Here is a 20635-nt window from a genome sequence, read left to right as displayed (position 1 = left end):
GTCTAGTTTTTCGAATCCGGCGCAAAACTGACAGTTAATTGTAACGTTCAGAGCCTCTAAATGACGATGGAACACACAAATTGCGTCGCGATTTAATACATCGTCCTCCAGCCGAATTGTCTCCAAGGGTCTATTGCTGCCTCGGGCACCTTATGGTCGTTCTCCTGTGAGTGTAGTTTTTCGAATCCGACGCAAAACTGACAGTTAATTGTAACGTTCAGAGCCTCTTAATGACGATGGAACACACAAATTGCGTCGCGAATCAATGCATCGTCCTCCAGCCGACTTGTCTCCAAGGGTCTAGTGCTGCCTCGGGCACCTTATGGTCGTTCTTCTGTGAGACTAGATTTTCGAATCCGACGCAAAACTAACAGTTAATTGTAAGGTTCAAACCTCTTAATGACGATGGAACACACAAGTTGCGTCGCGAATCAATACATCGTCCTCCAGCCGAATTGTCTCCAAGGTAGTATTGCTGCCCCGGGCACCTTATCGTCGTTCTCCTGTGAGTCTAGTTTTTCGAATCCCACAAAACTGACAATTAATTGTAACGTTCAGAGCCTGTTAATGACGATGGAACACACAAATTGCGTCGCGATTCAATACATCGTCCTCCAGCCGACATGTCTCCAAGGGTGTATTGCTGCCTCGGGCACCTTATGGTCGTTCTCCTATGAGTCTAGTTTTTCGAATCCGACGCAAAACTGACATTTAATTGTAACGTTCAGAGCCTCTTAATGACGATGGAACACACAAATTGCGTCGCGATTCAATACATAGTCCTCCAGCCGAATTGTGTCGAAGGGTCTAGTGCTGCCTCGGGTGCCTTATGGTCGTTCTCCTGTGAGTCTAGATTTTCGAATCCGACGCAAAACTGACAGTTAATTGTAACGTTCAGAGCCTCTTAATGACGATGGAGCACACAAATCGCGTCGCGATTCAATACATCGTCCTCCAGCCGACTTGTCTCCGAGGTAATATTGCTGCCACGGGCACCTTTTGGTCGTTCTCCTATGAGTCTAGTTTTTCGAATCCGGCGCAAAACTGACAGTTAATTGTAACGTTCAGAGCCTGTTAATGACGAAGGAACACACAAATTGCGTCGAGATTCAATACATCGGCCTCCAGCCGACTAGTCTCCAAGTGTCTAGTGCTGCCTCGGGCACCTTATGGTCGTTCTTCTGTGAGTCCAGATTTTCGAATCCGACGCAAAACTGACAGTTAATTGTAACGTTCAGAACCTCTTAATGACGATGGAACACACAAATTGCGTCGCGATTCAATACATCGTCCTCCAGCCGACCTGTCTCGTCTATTGCTGCCCCGGGCACCTTATGGACGTTCTCCTGTGAGTCTAGTTTTTCGAATCCGACGCAAAACTGACAGTTAATTGTAACGTTCAGAGCCTCTTAATGACGATGGAACACACAAATTGCGTCGCGATTCAATACATCGTCCTACAGCCGACTTGTCTCCACGGGTCTAGTGCTGCCTCGGGCACCTTATGGTCGTTCTTCTGTGAGTCCAGATTTTCGAATCCGAAGCAAAACTGACAGTTAATCCTAAGGTTCAGAGCCTGTTAATGACGTAGGAACACACAAATTGCGTCGCGATTCAATACATCGTCCGTCAGCCGACTTGTCTCCGAGGTAATATTGCTGCCACGGGCACCTTTTGGTCGTTCTCCTATGAGTCTAGTTTTTCGAATCCGGCGCAAAACTGACAGTTAATTGTAACGTTCAGAGCCTGTTAATGACGATGGAACACACAAATTGCGTCGCGATTCAATACATCGTCCTCCAGCCGACTTGTCTCCGAGGTAGTATTACTGCCCCGAGCAACTTTTGGTCGTTCTCCTATGAGTCTAGTTTTTCGAATCCGGCGCAAAACTGACAGTTAATTGTAACGTTCAGAGCCTCTTAATGACGATGGAACACACAAATTGCGTCGCGATTCAATACATCGTCCTACAGCCGACTTGTCTCCAAGGGTCTCGTGCTGCCTCGGGCACCTTATGGTCGTTCTCCTGTGAGCCTAGATTTTCGAATCCGACGCAAAACTGACAGTTAATTGTAACGTTCAGAGCCTCTTAATGACGATGGAACACACAAATTGCGTCGCGATTTAATACATCGTCCTCCAGCCGAATTGTCTCCAAGGGACTATTGCTGCCTGGGGCACCTTATGGACGTTCTCCTGTGAGTGTAGTTTTTCGAATCCGACGCAAACTGACAGTTAATTGTAACGTTCAGAGCCTGTTAAAGACGATGGAACACACAAATTGCGTCGCGATTCAATACATCGGCCTCCAGCCGACTTGTCTCCAAGTGTCTAGTGCTGCCTCGGGCACCTTATGGTCGTTCTTCTGTGAGTCCAGATTTTCGAATCCGACGCAAAACTGACAGTTAATTGTAACGTTCAGAGCCTCTTAATGACGATGGAACACACAAATTGCGTCGCGATTCAATACATCGTCCTCCAGCCGACCTGTCTCCAAGGGTCTATTGCTGCCTCGGGCACCTTATGGTCGTTCTCCTGTGAGTCTAGTTTTTCGAATCCGACGCAAAACTGACAGTTAATTGTAACGTTCAGAGCCTCTTAATGACGATGGAACACACAAATTGCGTCGCGATTCAATTCATAGTCCTCCAGCCGAATTGTCTCGAAGGGTCTAGTGCTGCCTCGGGCGCCTTGTGGTCGTTCTCCTGTGAGTCTAGATTTTCGAATCCGACGCAAAACTGACAGTTAATTGTAACGTTCAGAGCCTGTTAAAGACGATGGAACACACAAATTGCGTCGCGATTCAATACATCGGCCTCCAGCCGACTTGTCTCCAAGTGTCTAGTGCTGCCTCGGGCACCTTATGGTCGTTCTTCTGTGAGTCCAGATTTTCGAATCCGAAGCAAAACTGACAGTTAATCCTAAGGTTCAGAGCCTGTTAATGACGTAGGAACACACAAATTGCGTCGCGATTCAATACATCGTCCGTCAGCCGACTTGTCTCCGAGGTAATATTGCTGCCACGGGCACCTTTTGGTCGTTCGCCTATGAGTCTAGTTTTTCGAATCCGGCGCAAAACTGACAGTTAATTGTAACGTTCAGAGCCTGTTAATGACGATGGAACACACAAATTGCGTCGCGATTCAATACATCGTCCTGCAGCCGACTTGTCTCCGAGGTAGTATTACTGCCCCGGGCAACTTTTGGTCGTTCTCCTATGAGTCTAGTTTTTCGAATCCGGCGCAAAACTGACAGTTAATTGTAACGTTCAGAGCCTCTTAATGACGATGGAACACACAAATTGCGTCGCGATTTAATACATCGTCCTCCAGCCGAATTGTCTCCAAGGGACTATTGCTGCCTCGGGCACCTTATGGACGTTCTCCTGTGAGTGTAGTTTTTCGAATCCGACGCAAACTGACAGTTAATTGAACGTTCAGAGCCTCTTAATGACGATGGAACACACAAATTGCGTCGCGATTCAATACATCGTCCTCCAGCAGACTTGTCTCCAAGGGTCTATTGCTGCCTCGGGCACCTTATGGTCGTTCTCCTGTGAGTCTAGATTTCGAATGCGATGCAAAACTGACAGTTAATTGTAACGTTCAGAGCCTGTTAAAGACGATGGGACACACAAATTACGTCGCGACTCAATACATCGTCCTCCAGCAGACTTGTCTCAGAGGTACTATTGCTCCCTCGAGCACCTTTTGGTCGTTCTCCTATGAGTCTAGTTTATCGAATCCGGCGCAAAAGTGACAGTTAATTGTAACGTTCAGAGACTCTTAATGACGATGGAACGCACAAATTGCGTCGCGATTCAATGCATCGTCCTCCAGCCGACTTGTCTCCAAGGGTCTAGTACTGCCTCGGGCACCTTATGGTCGTTCTTCTGTGAGTCTAGATTTTCGAATCCGACGCAAAACTGACAGTTAATTGTAACGTTCAGAGCCTGTTAATGACGATGGAACACACAAATTGCGTCGCGATTCAATACATGGTCCTGCAGCCGACTTGTCTCCGAGGTAGTATTGCTGCCCCGGGCACCTTTTGGTCGTTCTCCTATGAGTCTAGTTTATCGAATCCGGCAAAAACTGACAGTTAATTGTAACGTTCAGAGCCTGTTAATGACGTTGGAACACACAAATTGCGTCGCGATTCAATACATCGTCCTGCAGCCGACTTGTCTCCGAGGTAGTATTGCTGCCCCGGGCACCTTTTGGTCGTTCTCCTATTAGTCTAGTTTTTCGAATCCGGCGCAAAACTGACAGTTAATTGTAACGTTCAGAGCCTCTTAATGACGATGGAACACACAAATTGCGTCGCGATTCAATACATCGTCCTCCAGCCGAATTGTCTCCAAGGGTCTATTGCTGCCTTGGGCACCTTATGGTCGTTCTCCTGTGAGTCTAGTTTTTCGAATGCGATGCAAAACTGACAGTTGATTGTAACGTTCAGAGCCTGTTAAAGACGATGGGACACACAAATTACGTCGCGACTCAATACATCGTCCTCCAGCCGACTTCTCTCAGAGGTACTATTGCTGCCTCGAGCACCTTTTGGTCGTTCTCCTATGAGTCTAGTTTATCGAATCCGGCGCAAAACTGACAGTTAATTGTAACGTTCAGAGCCTCTTAATGACGATGGAACGCACAAATTGCGTCGCGATTCAATGCATCGTCCTCCAGCCGACATGTCTCCAAGGGTCTAGTACTGCCTCGGGCACCTTATGGTCGTTCTTCTGTGAGTCTAGATTTTCGAATCCGACGCAAAACTGACAGTTAATTGTAAGGTTCAGAGCCTCTTAATCACGATGGAACACACAAATTGCGTCGCGATTCAATACATCGTCCTCCAGCCGACTTGTCTCCAAGGGTGTAGTGCTGCCTCGGGCACCTTATGGTCGTTCTTCTGTGAGTCTAGATTTTCGAATCGGACGCAAAACTGACAGTTAATTGTAAGGTTCAGAGCCTCTTAATGACGATGGAACACACAAATTGCGTCGCGATTCAATACATCGTCCACCAGCCGACCTGTCTCCAAGGGTCTATTGCTGCCTCGGGCACCTTATGGTCGTTCTCCTGTGAGTCTAGTTTTTCGAATTCGATGCAAAACTGACAGTTAATTGTAACGTTCAGAGCCTGTTAATGACGATGGGACACACAAATTGCATCGGGATTCAATGCATCGTCCTCCAGCCGATTTGTCTCCAAGGGTCTAGTACTGCCTCGGGCACCTTATGGTCGTTCTTCTGTGAGTCTAGTTTTTCGAATGCGATCCAAAACTGACAGTTAATTGTAACGTTTAGAGCCTCTTAATGACGATGGAACACACAAATTGCGTCGCGATTTAATACATCGTCCTCCAGCCGACTTGTCTCCAAGGGTCTATAGCTGCCTCGGGCACCTTATCGTCGTTCTCCTGTGAGTCTAAATTTTCGAAACCAACAAAACTGACAATTAATTGTAACGTTCAGAGCCTGTTAATGACGATGGAACACACGAATTGCGTCGCGATTCAATACATCGTCCTCCAGCCGACTTGTCTCCGAGGTAGTATTGCTGCTCCGGGCACCTTTTGGTCGTTTTCCTATGAGTCTAGTTTTTCGAATCCGGCGCAAAACTGACAGTTAATTGTAACGTGCAGAGCCTCTTAATGACGATGGAACACACAAATTGCGTCGCGATTCAATACATCGTCCTCCAGCCGACTTGTCTCCGAGGTAGTATTGCTGCCCCGGGCACCTTTTGGTCGTTCTCCTATGAGTCTAGTTTTTCGAATCCGACGCAAAACTGACAGTTAATTGTAACGTTCAGAGCCTCTTAATGACGATGGAACACACAAATTGCGTCGCGATTTAATACATCGTCCTCTAGCCGACTTGTCTCCGAGGGTCTAGTGCTGCCTCGGGCACCTTATGGTCGTTCTACTGTGAGTCTAGATTTTCGAATCCGACGCAAAACTGACAGTTAATTGTAAGGTTCAGAGCCTCTTAATGACGATGGAACACACAAATTGCGTCGCGATTCAATACATCGTCCTCCAGCCGACTTGTCTCCAAGGGTCTATTGCTGCCTCGGGCACCTTATGGTCGTTCTCTTGTGAGTCTAGTTTTTCGAATTCGATGCAAAACTGACAGTTAATTGTAACGTTCAGAGCCTGTTAATGACGATGGGACACACAAATTGCATCGGGATTCAATGCATCGTCCTCCAGCCGAGTTGTCTCCAAGGGTCTAGTACTGCCTCGGGCACCTTATGGTCGTTGTTCTGTGAGTCTAGTTTTTCGAATGCGATGCAAAACTGACAGTTAATTGTAACGTTTAGAGCCTCTTAATGACGATGGAACACACAAATTGCGTCGCGATTTAATACATCGTCCTCCAGCCGACTTCTCTCCAAGGGTCTATAGCTGCCTCGGGCACCTTATCGTCGTTCTCCTGTGAGTCTAAATTTTCGAAACCAACAAAACTGACAATTAATTGTAACGTTCAGAGCCTGTTAATGACGATGGAACACACAAATTGCGTCGCGATTCAATACATCGTCCTCCAGCCGACTTGTCTCCGAGGTAGTATTGCTGCCCCGGGCACCTTTTGGTCGTTTTCCTATGAGTCTAGTTTTTCGAATCCGGCGCAAAACTGACAGTTAATTGTAACGTGCAGAGCCTCTTAATGACGATGGAACACACAAATTGCGTCGCGATTCAATACATCGTCCTCCAGCCGACTTGTCTCCGAGGTAGTATTGCTGCCCCGGGCACCTTTTGGTCGTTCTCCTATGAGTCTAGTTTTTCGAATCCGACGCAAAACTGACAGTTAATTGTAAGGTTCAGAGCCTCTTAATGACGATGGAACACACAAATTGCGTCGCGATTCAATACATCGTCCTCCAGCCGACTTGTCTCCGATGTAGTATTGCTGCCCCGGGCACCTTTTGGTCGTTCTCCTATGAGTCTAGTTTTTCGAATCCGGCGCAAAACTGACAGTTAATTGTAACGTTCAGAGCCTGTTAAAGACGATGGAACACACAAATTGCGTCGCGATTCAATACATCGTCCTCCAGCCGACTTGTCTCCAAGTGTCTAGTGCTGCCTCGGGCTACCTTATGGTCGTTCTTCTGTGAGAGTAGATTTTTGAATCCGACGCAAAACTGACAGTTAATTGTAACGTTCAGAGCCTCTTAATGACGAAGGAACACACAAATTGCGTCGCGATTCAATACATCGTCCTCTAGCCGACTTGTCTCCGAGTGTCTAGTGATGCCTCGGGCACCTTATGGTCGTTCTCCTGTGAGTCTAGTTTTTCGAATCCGACGCAAAACTGACAGTTAATTGTAACGTTCAGAGCCTCTTAATGACGATGGAACACACAAATTGCGTCGCGATTCAATACATAGTCCTCCAGCCGAATTGTCTCGAAGGGTTTAGTGCTGCCTCGGGCGCCTTATGGTCGTTCTTCTGTGAGTCTAGTTTTTCGAATGCGATGCAAAACTGACAGTTAATTGTAACGTTTAGAGCCTCTTAATGACGATGGAACACACAAATTGCGTCGCGATTTAATACATCGTCCTCCAGCCGACTTGTCTCCAAGGGTCTATAGCTGCCTCGGGCACCTTATCGTCGTTCTCCTGTGAGTCTAAATTTTCGAAACCAACAAAACTGACAATTAATTGTAACGTTCAGAGCCTGTTAATGACGATGGAACACACAAATTGCGTCGCGATTCAATACATTGTCCTCCAGCCGACTTGTCTCCGAGGTAGTATTGCTGCCCCGGGCACCTTTTGGTCGTTTTCCTATGAGTCTAGTTTTTCGAATCCGGCGCAAAACTGACAGTTAATTGTAACGTGCAGAGCCTCTTAATGACGATGGAACACACAAATTGCGTCGCGATTCAATACATCGTCCTCCAGCCGACTTGTCTCCGAGGTAGTATTGCTGCCCCGGGCACCTTTTGGTCGTTCTCCTATGAGTCTAGTTTTTCGAATCCGACGCAAAACTGACAGTTAATTGTAAGGTTCAGAGCCTCTTAATGACGATGGAACACACAAATTGCGTCGCGATTCAATACATCGTCCTCCAGCCGACTTGTCTCCGATGTAGTATTGCTGCCCCGGGCACCTTTTGGTCGATCTCCTATGAGTCTAGTTTTTCGAATCCGGCGCAAAACTGACAGTTAATTGTAACGTTCAGAGCCTGTTAAAGACGATGGAACACACAAATTGCGTCGCGATTCAATACATCGTCCTCCAGCCGACTTGTCTCCAAGTGTCTAGTGCTGCCTCGGGCACCTTATGGTCGTTCTTCTGTGAGAGTAGATTTTTGAATCCGACGCAAAACTGACAGTTAATTGTAACATTCAGAGCCTCTTAATGACGAAGGAACACACAAATTGCGTCGCGATTCAATACATCGTCCTCTAGCCGACTCGTCTCCGAGGGTCTAGTGATGCCTCGGGCACCTTATGGTCGTTCTCCTGTGAGTCTAGTTTTTCGAATCCGACGCAAAACTGACAGTTAATTGTAACGTTCAGAGCCTCTTAATGACGATGGAACACACAAATTGCGTCGCGATTCAGTACATCGTCCTCCAGCCGACTTGTCTCCGAGGTAATATTGCTGCCACGGGCACCTTTTGGTCGTTCTCCTATGAGTCTAGTTTTTCGAATCCGGCGCAAAACTGACAGTTAATTGTAACGTTCAGAGCCTGTTAATGACGTTGGAACACACAAATTGCGTCGCGATTCAATACATCGTCCTGCAGCCGACTTGTCTCCGAGGTAGTATTGCTGCCCCGGGCACCTTTTGGTCGTTCTCCTATTAGTCTAGTTTTTCGAATCCGGCGCAAAACTGACAGTTAATTGTAACGTTCAGAGCCTCTTAATGACGATGGAACGCACAAATTGCGTCGCGATTCAATGCATCGTCCTCCAGCCGACTTGTCTCCGAGGTAGTATTGCTGCCCCGGGCACCTTTTGGTCGTTCTCCTATGAGTCTAGTTTTTCGAATCCGGCGCAAAAGTGACAGTTAATTGTAACTTTCAGAGCCTGTTAAAGACGATGGAACACACAAATTGCGTCGTGATTCAATACATCGTCCTCCAGCCGACTTGTCTCCAAGGGTGTAGTGCTGCCTCGGGCACCTTATGGTCGTTCTTCTGTGAGTCCAGATTTTCGAATCCGACGCAAAACTGACAGTTAATTGTAAGGTTCAGAGCCTCTTAATGACGATGGAACACACAAATTGCGTCGCGATTCAATACATCGTCCTCTAGCCGACTTGTCTCCGAGGGTCTAGTACTGCCTCGGGCACCTTATGGTCGTTCTTCTGTGAGTCTAGATTTTCGAATCCGACGCAAAACTGACAGTTAATTGTAAGGTTCAGAGCCTCTTAATGACGATGGAACACACAAATTGCGTCGCGATTCAATACATCGTCCTCCAGCCGACCTGTCTCCAAGGGTCTATTGCTGCCTCGGGCACCATATGGTCGTTCTCCTGTGAGTCTAGTTTTTCGAATCCGACGCAAAACTGACAGTTAATTGTAACGTTCAGAGCCTCTTAATGACAATGGAATACACAAATTGCGACGCGATTCAATACATAGTCCTCCAGCCGAATTGTCTCGAAGGGTCTAGTGCTGCCTCGGGCGCCTTATGGTCGTTCTCCTTTGAGTCTAGTTTTTCGAATCCAAAAAAACTGACAATTAATTGTAACGTTCAGAGCCTGTTAATGACGATGGAACACACAAATTGCGTGGCGATTCAATACATCGTCCTCTAGCCGACCTGTCTCCAAGGGTCTATTGCTGCTTCGGGCACCTTATGGTCGTTCTCCTGACAGTCTAGATTTTCGAATCCGACGCAAAACTGACAGTTAATTGTAACGTTCAGAGCCTGTTAATGACGATGGAACAGACAAATTGCGTCGCGATTCAATACATCGTCCTCCAGCCGACTTGTCTCCAAGGGTCTAGTGCTGCCTCGGGCACCTTATCGTCGTTCTTCTGTGAGTCTAGTTTTCGAATCCGAGGCAAAACTGACAGTTAATTGTAAGGTTCAGAGCCTCTTAATGACAATGGAACACACAAATTGCGTCGCGATTCAATACATCGTCCACCAGCCGACCTGTCTCCAAGGGTCTATTGCTGCTTCGGGCACCTTATGGTCGTTCTCCTGACAGTCTAGATTTTCGAATCGGACGCAAAACTGACAGTTAATTGTAAGGTTCAGAGCCTGTTAATGACGATGGAACACACAAATTGCGTCGCGATTCAATACATCGTCCACCAGCCGACCTGTCTCCAAGGGTCTATTGCTGCCTCGGGCACCTTATGGTCGTTCTCCTGTGAGTCTAGTTTTTCGAATTCGATGCAAAACTGACAGTTAATTGTAACGTTCAGAGCCTGTTAATGACGATGGGACATACAAATTGCATCGGGATTCAATGCATCGTCCTCCAGCCGAGTTGTCTCCAAGGGTCTAGTACTGCCTCGGGCACCTTATGGTCGTTCTTCTGTGAGTCTAGTTTTTCGAATGCGATGCAAAACTGACAGTTAATTGTAACGTTTAGAGCCTCTTAATGACGATGGAACACACAAATTGCGTCGCGATTTAATACATCGTCCTCCAGCCGACTTGTCTCCAAGGGTCTATAGCTGCCTCGGGCACCTTATCGTCGTTCTCCTGTGAGTCTAAATTTTCGAAACCAACAAAACTTACAATTAATTGTAACGTTCAGAGCCTGTTAATGACGATGGAACACACAAATTGCGTCGCGATTCAATACATCGTCCTCCAGCCGACTTGTCTCCGAGGTAGTATTGCTGCCCCGGGCACCTTTTGGTCGTTTTCCTATGAGTCTAGTTTTTCGAATCCGGCGCAAAACTGACAGTTAATTGTAACGTGCAGAGCCTCTTAATGACGATGGAACACACAAATTGCGTCGCGATTCAATACATCGTCCTCCAGCCGACTTGTCTCCGAGGTAGTATTGCTGCCCCGGGCACCTTTTGGTCGTTCTCCTATGAGTCTAGTTTTTCGAATCCGACGCAAAACTGACAGTTAATTGTAACGTTCAGAGCCTCTTAATGACGATGGAACACACAAATTGCGTCGCGATTTAATACATCGTCCTCTAGCCGACTTCTCTCCAAGGGTCTAGTGCTGCCTCGGGCACCTTATGGTCGTTCTTCTGTGAGTCTAGATTTTCGAATCCGACGCAAAACTGACAGTTAATTGTAAGGTTCAGAGCCTCTTAATGACGATGGAACACACAAATTGCGTCGCGATTCAATACATCGTCCTCCAGCCGACTTGTCTCCAAGGGTCTATTGCTGCCTCGGGCACCTTATGGTCGTTCTCTTGTGAGTCTAGTTTTTCGAATTCGATGCAAAACTGACAGTTAATTGTAACGTTCAGAGCCTGTTAATGACGATGGGACACACAAATTGCATAGGGATTCAATGCATCGTCCTCCAGCCGAGTTGTCTCCAAGGGTGTAATACTCCCTCGGGCACCTTATGGTCGTTCTTCTGTGAGTCTAGTTTTTCGAATGCGATGCAAAACTGACAGTTAAATGTAACGTTTAGAGCCTCTTAATGACGATGGAACACACAAATTGCGTCGCGATTTAATACATCGTCCTCCAGCCGACTTGTCTCCAAGGGTCTATAGCTGCCTCGGGCACCTTATCGCCGTTCTCCTGTGAGTCTAAATTTTCGAAACCAACAAAACTGACAATTAATTGTAACGTTCAGAGCCTGTTAATGACGATGGAACACACAAATTGCGTCGCGATTCAATACATCGTCCTCCAGCCGACTTGTCTCCGAGGTAGTATTGCTGCCCCGGGCACCTTTTGGTCGTTTTCCTATGAGTCTAGTTTTTCGAATCCGGCGCAAAACTGACAGTTAATTGTAACGTGCAGAGCCTCTTAATGACGATGGAACACACAAATTGCGTCGCGACTCAATACATCGTCCTCCAGCCGACTTGTCTCCGAGGTAGTATTGCTGCCCCGGGCACCTTTTGGTCGTTCTCCTATGAGTCTAGTTTTTCGAATCCGACGCAAAACTGACAGTTAATTGTAACGTTCAGAGCCTCTTAATGACGATGGAACACACAAATTGCGTCGCGATTTAATACATCGTCCTCTAGCCGACTTGTCTCCGAGGGTATAGTGCTGCCTCGGGCACCTTATGGTCGTTCTTCTGTGTGTCTAGATTTTCGAATCCGACGCAAAACTGACAGTTAATTGTAAGGTTCATATCCTCTTAATGACGATGGAACACACAAATTGCGTCGCGATTCAATACATCGTCGTCCACCCGACCTGTCTCCAAGGACTATTGCTGCCTCGGGCACCTTATGGTCGTTATCCTGTGAGTCTAGTTTTTCGAATGCATCGCAAAACTGACAGTTAATTGTAACGTTCAGAGCCTCTTAATGTCGATGGAACACACAATTTGCGTCGCGATTCAATACATCGTCCTCCAGCCGACTTGTCTCCAAGGGTCTATTGCTGCCTCGGGCACCTTATGGTCGTTCTTCTGTGAGTCCAGATTTTCGAATCCGACGAAAAACTGACAGATAATTGTAATGTTCAGAGCCTGTTAATGACGATGGAACACACAAATTGCGTTGCGATTCAATACATCGTCCTCCAGCCGACTTGTCTCCGAGGTAGTATTGCTGCCCCGCGCACCTTTTGGTCGTTCTCCTATGAGCCTAGTTTTTCGAATCCGGCGCAAAACTGACAGTTAATTGTAACGTTCAGAGCCTCTTAATGACGATGGAACGCACAAATTGCGTCGCAATTCAATGCTTCGTCCTCCAGCCGACTTGTCTCCAAGAGTCTAGTACTACCTCGGGCACCTTATGGTCGTTCTTCTGTGAGTCTAGATTTTCGAATCCGACGCAAAACTGACAGTTAATTGGAAGGTTCAGAGCCTCTTAATGAAGATGGAACACACAAATTGCGTCGCGATTCAATACATCGCCCTCCATCCGACTTGTCTCCAAGGGTCTATTGCTGCCTCGGGCACCTTATGGTCGTTCTCCTGTGAGTCTAGTTTTTCGAATCCGACGCAAAACTGACAGTTAATTGTAATGTTCAGAGCCTGTTAATGTCGATGGAACACAGAAATTGCGTCGCGATTTATTACATCGTCCTCCAGCCGACTTGTCTCCAAGGGTCTAGTGCTGCCTCGGGCACCTTATGGTCGTTCTTCTGTGAGTCTAGATTTTCTAATCCGACGCAATACTGACAGTTAATTGTAAGGTTCAGAGCCTGTTAATGACGATGGAACACACAAACTGCGTCGCGATTCAATACTTCCTCCTCCAGCCGACTTGTCTCCGTGGTAGTATTGCTGCCCCGGGCACCTTTTGGTCGTTCTCCTATGAGTCTAGTTTTTCGAATCCGGCGCAAAACTGAGTTAATTGTAACGTTCAGAGCCTGTTAATGACGATGGAACACACAAATTGCGTCGCGATTCAATACATCGTCCTCCAGCCGACTTGTCTGCGAGGTAGTATTGCTGCCCCGGGCACCTTTTGGTCGTTCTCCTATGAGTCTAGTTTTTCGAATCCGGCGCAAAACTGGCAGTTAATTGTAACGTTCAGAGCCTCTTAATGACGATGGAACACAAAAATTGCGTCGCGATTCAATACATCGTCCTCTAGCCGACTTGTCTCCAAGGGTCTAGTGCTGCCTCGGTCACCTTATGGTCGTTCTCCTGTGAGTCTAGATTTTCAAATCCGACGCAAAACTGACAGTGAATTGTAACGATCAGAGCCTCTTAATGACGATGGAACACACAAATTGCGTCGCGATTTAATACATCGTCCTCCAGCCGAATTGTCTCCAAGGGTCTATTGCTGCCTCGGGCACCTTATGGTCGTTCTTCTGTGAGTCTAGATTTTCGAATCCGACGCAAAACTGACAGTTAATTGTAAGGTTCAAACCTCTTAATGACGATGGAACACACAAGTTGCGTCGCGAATCAATACATCGTCCTCCAGCCGAATTGTCTCCAAGGTAGTATTGCTGCCCCGGGCACCTTATCGTCGTTCTCCTGTGAGTCTAGTTTTTCGAATCCCACAAAACTGACAATTAATTGTAACGTTCAGAGCCTGTTAATGACGATGGAACACACAAATTGCGTCGCGATTCAATACATCGTCCTCCAGCCGACCTGTCTCCAAGGGTGTATTGCTGCCTCGGGCACCTTATGGTCGTTCTCCTATGAGTCTAGTTTTTCGAATCCGACGCAAAACTGACATTTAATTATAACTTTCAGAGCCTCTTAATGACGATGGAACACACAAATTGCGTCGCGATTCAATACATAGTCCTCCAGCCGAATTGTCTCGAAGGGTCTAGTGCTGCCTCGGGCGCCTTATGGTCGTTCTCCTGTGAGTCTAGATTTTCGAATCCGACGCAAAACTGACAGTTAATTGTAACGTTCAGAGCCTCTTAATGACGATGGAGCACACAAATCGCGTCGCGATTCAATACATTGTCCTCCAGCCGACTTGTCTCCGAGGTAATATTGCTGCCACGGGCACCTTTTGGTCGTTCTCCTATGAGTCTAGTTTTTCGAATCCGGCGCAAAACTGACAGTTAATTGTAACGTTCAGAGCCTGTTAATGACGATGGAACACACAAATTGCGTCGCGATTCAATACATCGGCCTCCAGCCGACTTGTCTCCAAGTGTCTAGTGCTGCCTCGGGCACCTTATGGTCGTTCTTCTGTGAGTCCAGATTTTCGAATCCGACGCAAAACTGACAGTTAATTGTAACGTTCAGAACCTCTTAATGACGATGGAACACACAAATTGCGTCGCGATTCAATACATCGTCCTCCAGCCGACCTGTCTCGTCTATTGCTGCCCCGGGCACCTTATGGACGTTCTCCTGTGAGGCTAGTTTTTCGAATCCGACGCAAAACTGACAGTTAATTGTAACGTTCAGAGCCTCTTAATGACGATGGAACACACAAATTGCGTCGCGATTCAATTCATAGTCCTCCAGCCGAATTGTCTCGAAGGGTCTAGTGCTGCCTCGGGCGCCTTATGGTCGTTCTCCTGTGAGTCTAGATTTTCGAATCCGACGCAAAACTGACAGTTAATTGTAACGTTCAGAGCCTCTTAATGACGATGGAACACACAAATTGCGTCGCGATACAATACATCGTCCTACAGCCGACTTGTCTCCACGGATCTAGTGCTGCCTCGGGCACCTTATGGTCGTTCTTCTGTGAGTCCAGATTTTCGAATCCGAAGCAAAACTGACAGTTAATCCTAAGGTTCAGAGCCTGTTAATGACGTAGGAACACACAAATTGAGTCGCGATTCAATACATCGTCCGTCAGCCGACTTGTCTCCGAGGTAATATTGCTGCCACGGGCACCTTTTGGTCGTTCTCCTATGAGTCTAGATTTTCGAATCCGGCGCAAAACTGACAGTTAATTGTAACGTTCAGAGCCTGTTAATGACGATGGAACACACAAATTGCGTCGCGATTCAATACATCGTCCTCCAGCCGACTTGTCTCCGAGGTAGTATTACTGCCCCGAGCAACTTTTGGTCGTTCTCCTATGAGTCTAGTTTTTCGAATCCGGCGCAAAACTGACAGTTAATTGTAACGTTCAGAGCCTCTTAATGACGATGGAACACACAAATTGCGACGCGATTCAATACATCGTCCTACAGCCGACTTGTCTCCAAGGGTCTAGTGCTGCCTCGGGCACCTTATGGTCGTTGTCCTGTGAGTCTAGATTTTCGAATCCGACGCAAAACTGACAGTTAATTGTAACGTTCAGAGCCTCTTAATGACGATGGAACACACAAATTGCGTCGCGATTTAATACATCGTCCTCCAGCCGAATTGTCTCCAAGGGACTATTGCTGCCTGGGGCACCTTATGGACGTTCTCCTGTGAGTGTAGTTTTTCGAATCCGACGCAAACTGACAGTTAATTGTAACGTTCAGAGCCTGTTAAAGACGATGGAACACACAAATTGCGTCGCGATTCAATACATCGGCCTCCAGCCGACTTGTCTCCAAGTGTCTAGTGCTGCCTCGGGCACCTTATGGTCGTTCTTCTGTGAGTCCAGATTTTCGAATCCGACGCAAAACTGACAGTTAATTGTAACGTTCAGAGCCTCTTAATGACGATGGAACACACAAATTGCGTCGCGATTCAATACTTCGTCCTCCAGCCGACCTGTCTCCAAGGGTCTATTGCTGCCTCAGGCACCTTATGGTCGTTCTCGTGTGAGACTAGTTTTTCGAATCCGACGCAAAACTGACAGTTAATTGTAACGTTCAGAGCCTCTTAATGACGATGGAACACACAAATTGCGTCGCGATTCAATTCATAGTCATCCAGCCGAATTGTCTCGAAGGGTCTAGTGCTGCCTCGGGCGCCTTGTGGTCGTTCTCCTGTGAGTCTAGATTTTCGAATCCGACGCAAAACTGACAGTTAATTGTAACGTTCAGAGCCTCTTAATGACGATGGAACACACAAATTGCGTCGCGATTCAATACATCGTCCTACAGCCGACTTGTCTCCAAGGGTCTAGTGCTGCCTCGGTCACCTTATGGTCGTTCTCCTGTGAGTCTAGATTTTCGAATCCGACGCAAAACTGACAGTTAATTGTAACGTTCAGAGCCTCTTAATGACGATGGAACACACAAACTGCGTCGCGATTTAATACATCGTCCTCCAGCCGAATTGTCTCCAAGGGACTATTGCTGCCTCGGGCACCTTATGGACGTTCTCCTTTGAGTGTAGTTTTTCGAATCCGACGCAAACTGACAGTTAATTGTAACGTTCAGAGCCTGTTAAAGACGATGGAACACACAAATTGCGTCGCGATTCAACACATCGGCCTCCAGCCGACTTGTCTCCAAGTGTCTAGTGCTGCCTCGGGCACCTTATGGTCGTTCTTCTGTGAGTCCAGATTTTCGAATCCGAAGCAAAACTGACAGTTAATCCTAAGGTTCAGAGCCTGTTAATGACGTAGCAACACACAAATTGCGTCGCGATTCAATACATCGTCCGTCAGCCGACTTGTCTCCGAGGTAATATTGCTGCCACGGGCACCTTTTGGTCGTTCGCCTATGAGTCTAGTTTTTCGAATCCGGCGCAAAACTGACAGTTAATTGTAACGTTCAGAGCCTGTTAATGACGATGGAACACACAAATTGCGTCGCGATTCGATACATCGTCCTGCAGCCGACTTGTCTCGGAGGTAGTATTACTGCCCCGGGCAACTTTTGGTCGTTCTCCTATGAGTCTAGTTTTTCGAATCCGGCGCAAAACTGACAGTTAATTGCAACGTTCAGAGCCTCTTAATGACGATGGAACACACAAATTGCGTCGCGATTTAATACATCGTCCTCCAGCCGAATTGTCTCCAAGGGACTATTGCTGCCTCGGGCACCTTATGGACGTTCTCCTGTGAGTGTAGTTTTTCGAATCCGACGCAAACTGACAGTTAATTGAACGTTCAGAGCCTCTTAATGACGATGGAACACACAAATTGCGTCTCGATTCAATACATCGTCCTCCAGCAGACTTGTCTCCAAGGGTCTATTGCTGCCTCGGGCACCTTATGGTCGTTCTCCTGTGAGTCTAGATTTCGAATGCGATGCAAAACTGACAGTTAATTGTAACGTTCAGCGCCTGTTAAAGACGATGGGACACACAAATTACGTCGCGACTCAATACATCGTCCTCCAGCCGACTTGTCTCAGAGGTACTATTGCTCCCTCGAGCACCTTTTGGTCGTTCTCCTATGAGTCTAGTTTATCGAATCCGGCGCAAAAGTGACAGTTAATTGTAACGTTCAGAGACTCTTAATGACGATGGAACGCACAAATTGCGTCGCGATTCAATGCATCGTCCTCCAGCCGACTTGTCTCCAAGGGTCTAGTACTGCCTCGGGCACCTTATGGTCGTTCTTCTGTGAGTCTAGATTTTCGAATCCGACGCAAAACTGACAGTTAATTGTAACGTTCAGAGCCTGTTAATGACGATGGAACACACAAATTGCGTCGCGATTCAATACATGGGCCTACAGCCGACTTGTCTCCGAGGTAGTATTGCTGCCCCGGGCACCTTTTGGTCGTTCTCCTATGAGTCTAGTTTATCGAATCCGGCAAAAACTGACAGTTAATTGTAACGTTCAGAGCCTGTTAATGACGTTGGAACACACAAATTGCGTCGAGATTCAATACATCGTCCTGCAGCCGACTTGTCTCCGAGGTAGTATTGCTACCCCGGGCACCTTTTGGTCGTTCTCCTATTAGTCTAGTTTTTCGAATCCGGCGCAAAACTGACAGTTAATTGTAACGTTCAGAGCCTCTTAATGACGATGGAACACACTAATTGCGTCGCGATTCAATACATCGTCCTCCAGCCGAATTGACTCCAAGGGTCTATTGCTGCCTCGGGCACCTTATGGTCGTTCTCCTGTGAGTCTAGTTTTTCGAATCCGACGCAAAACTGACAGTTAATTGTAACGTTCAGAGCCTCTAAATGACGATGGAACACACAAATTGCGTCGCGATTCAATACATCGTCCTCCAGCCGACTTGTCTCCAAGGGTGTAGTGCTGCCTCGGGCACCTTATGGTCGTTCTTCTGTGAGTCTAGATTTTCGAATCGGACGCAAAACTGACAGTTAATTGTAAGGTTCAGAGCCTCTTAATGACGATGGAACACACAAATTGCGTCGCGATTCAATACATCGTCCACCAGCCGACCTGTCTCCAAGGGTCTATTGCTGCCTCGGGCACCTTATGGTCGTTCTCCTGTGAGTCTAGTTTTTCGAATTCGATGCAAAACTGACAGTTAATTGTAACGTTCAGAGCCTGTTAATGACGATGGGACACACAAATTGCATCGGGATCCAATGCATCGTCCTCCAGCCGATTTGTCTCCAAGGGTCTAGTACTGCCTCGGGCACCTTATGGTCGTTCTTCTGTGAGTCTAGTTTTTCGAATGCGATGCAAAACTGGCAGTTAATTGTAACGTTTAGAGCCTCTTAATGACGATGGAACACACTAATTGCGTCGCGATTTAATACATCGTCCTCCAGCCGACTTGTCTCCAAGGGTCTATTGCTGCCTCGGGCACCTTATCGTCGTTCTCCTGTGAGTCTAAATTTTCGAAACCAACAAAACTGACAATTAATTGTAACGTTCAGAGCCTGTTAATGACGATGGAACACACAAATTGCGTCGCGATTCAATACATCGTCCTCCAGCCGACTTGTCTCCGAGGTAGTATTGCTGCCCCGGGCACCTTTTGGTCGTTTTCCTATGAGTCTAGTTTTTCGAATCCGGCGCAAAACTGACAGTTAATTGTAACGTGCAGAGCCTCTTAATGACGATGGAACACACGAATTGCGACGCGATTCAATACATCGTCCTCCAGCCGACTTGTCTCCGAGGTAGTATTGCTGCCCCGGGCACCTTTTGGTCGTTCTCCTATGGGTCTAGTTTTTCTAATCCGACGCAAAACTGACAGTTAATTGTAACGTTCAGAGCCTCTTAATGACGATGGAACACACAAATCGCGTCGCGATTTAATACATCGTCCTCTAACCGACTTGTCTCCGAGGGTCTAGTGCTGCCTCGGGCACCTTATGGTCGTTCTTCTGTGAGTCTAGATTTTCGAATCCGACGCAAAACTGACAGTTAATTGTAAGGTTCTGAGCCTCTTAATGATGATGGAACACACAAATTGCGTCGCGATTCAATACATCGTCCTCCAGCCGACTTGTCTCCAAGGGTCTATTGCTGCCTCGGGCACCTTATGGTCGTTCTCTTGTGAGTCTAGTTTTTCGAATGCGATGCAAAACTGACAGTTAATTGTAACGTTCAGAGCCTGTTAATGACGATGGGACACACAAATTGCATCGGGATTCAATGCATCGTCCTCCAGCCGAGTTGTCTCCAAGGGTCTAGTACTGCCTCGGGCACCTTATGGTCGTTCTTCTGTGAGTCTAGTTTTTCGAATGCGATGCAAAACTGACAGTTAATTGTAACGTTTAGAGCCTCTTAATGACGATGGAACACACAAATTGCGTCGTGATTTAATACATCGTCCTCCAGCCGACTTGTCTCCAAGGGTCTATAGCTGCCTCGGGCACCTTATCGTCGTTCTCCTGTGAGTCTAAATTTTCGAAACCAACAAAACTGACAATTAGTTGTAACGTTCAGAGCCTGTTAATGACGATGGAACACACAAATTGCGTCGCGATTCAATACATCGTCCTCCAGCCGACTTGTCTCCGAGGTAGTATTGCTGCCCCGGGCACCTTTTGGTTGTTTTCCTATGAGTCTAGTTTTTCGAATCCGGCGCAAAACTGACAGTTAATTGTAACGTTCAGAGCCTCTTAATGACGATGGATCACACAAATTGCGTCGCGATTTAATACATCGTCCTCTAGCCGACTTGTCTCCGAGGGTCTAGTGCTGCCTCGGGCACCTTATGGTCGTTCTTCTGTGAGTCTAGATTTTCGAATCCGACGCAAAACTGACAGTTAATTGTAAGGTTCAGAGCCTCTTAATGACGATGGAACACACAAATTGCGTCGCGATTCAATACATCGTCGTCCAC

The sequence above is a fragment of the Schistocerca nitens genome, chromosome 12 (assembly GCF_023898315.1).
Source record: "Schistocerca nitens isolate TAMUIC-IGC-003100 chromosome 12, iqSchNite1.1, whole genome shotgun sequence".
NCBI classification, from domain to species: domain Eukaryota; kingdom Metazoa; phylum Arthropoda; class Insecta; order Orthoptera; family Acrididae; genus Schistocerca; species Schistocerca nitens.
The sequence above is the reverse complement of the archived record's forward strand: the minus strand, read 5'-3'. Positions refer to the sequence as shown.